Below are 1,232 nucleotides of genomic sequence, written 5' to 3' on the forward strand. Positions count from 1 at the left end.
CTGGAAATACAGTGAACCCAGGACAGATGAAGCCCCCAGGACCAGTGGAGAGAGTGGTGATGGTGGGAGGGTGGAGGGAAGGAGAGGGAGAAAGGGGAACTATTTCTTATATGTTAGTATTAATCTTTTGGATTGTTAATTGCTGTTTTTGCATCAGTACTAACTTTTCATTTATATTTTCAATTATTCCCTTTAGTGCTTCCGGAAGTTTTCTAAAGACTTTATTTCTGTTTTTCTTGACTTTTTTTATATAACTTCCATGATCTTTGTCTTCGTGTACTAAAGAATCCTAAATATGATTTAAAGAAAAATTCTCACCAGTAGTTTCAATACTATTTCTTTCTCAGAACTTTATGAACTTTTATCACTGTCTTGATTTTAAATAGCACACACACACACACACACAATCATTCTTAGAAACCAATGTTTTTATTGGAAAGTCATCTCTGGGGTATATTAAGATATCCATCATAGCTGCAAAGTTATAATTTGTTCCATAAGATAATGTCATGAACTTTGATCTTGACTCTTTGAGCCTTATACAACACATCTGACAAGCTGAAAGCTTTCCAAGGAAAATTATTTACCTAAAATTGAATATGATATCTCAAATTCAGTAATTGTTGCATAAATACTACTTGTATAGTCTTCTTCTGCCAGTCTCTGAATTTCAAAAACAACTTTTTCCATTATTCAGGATGAGATTATTTCCTCTTTTGGCCCATATTTGTGATCAAACTCACATTACTCAAAGTGTTCAATCTATCTAAAAATTGTTTTATGTATAGGCAGCATCTCCATGAGCCATTGTTTCAATGATTTAGAAAGATGTCCACTTGGATTTTGTGTAAAAATTGATATCCATCCTGATGTGAAAATGCTTTTTTGCAATGACACAAAAATTATTGTGTATATATTTTAAGTGTACTAATAAGACTAATCCAAGAGATATTACTAGGACAAAATCTCTGCAGACATTCACTTATCACTCAATCTCTGCCATCCAGTCAATTGTGACTCATAGCAACCCTACAGGACAAGGTAGAACACTCCCCGTGGGTTTCTTAGACTACAGAGTCTTATCAAAGTTGAAGGCGTCATCTTCCTCCTGGGGAGTAAGTAGCTGGTGGTTTCCAACCACTGACTCTGTGGTGAGTGGCTCAATGTGTAACCCGCGACACCACCAGGACTAATCACAGATATGTGTAAAAATGCACGTTCTTTATATTAAA

This window comes from Echinops telfairi, unplaced genomic scaffold (genome assembly GCF_000313985.2).
Source record: "Echinops telfairi isolate 266 unplaced genomic scaffold, ASM31398v2 ScPeMD7_6;HRSCAF=24_1, whole genome shotgun sequence".
Taxonomy (NCBI): domain Eukaryota; kingdom Metazoa; phylum Chordata; class Mammalia; order Afrosoricida; family Tenrecidae; genus Echinops; species Echinops telfairi.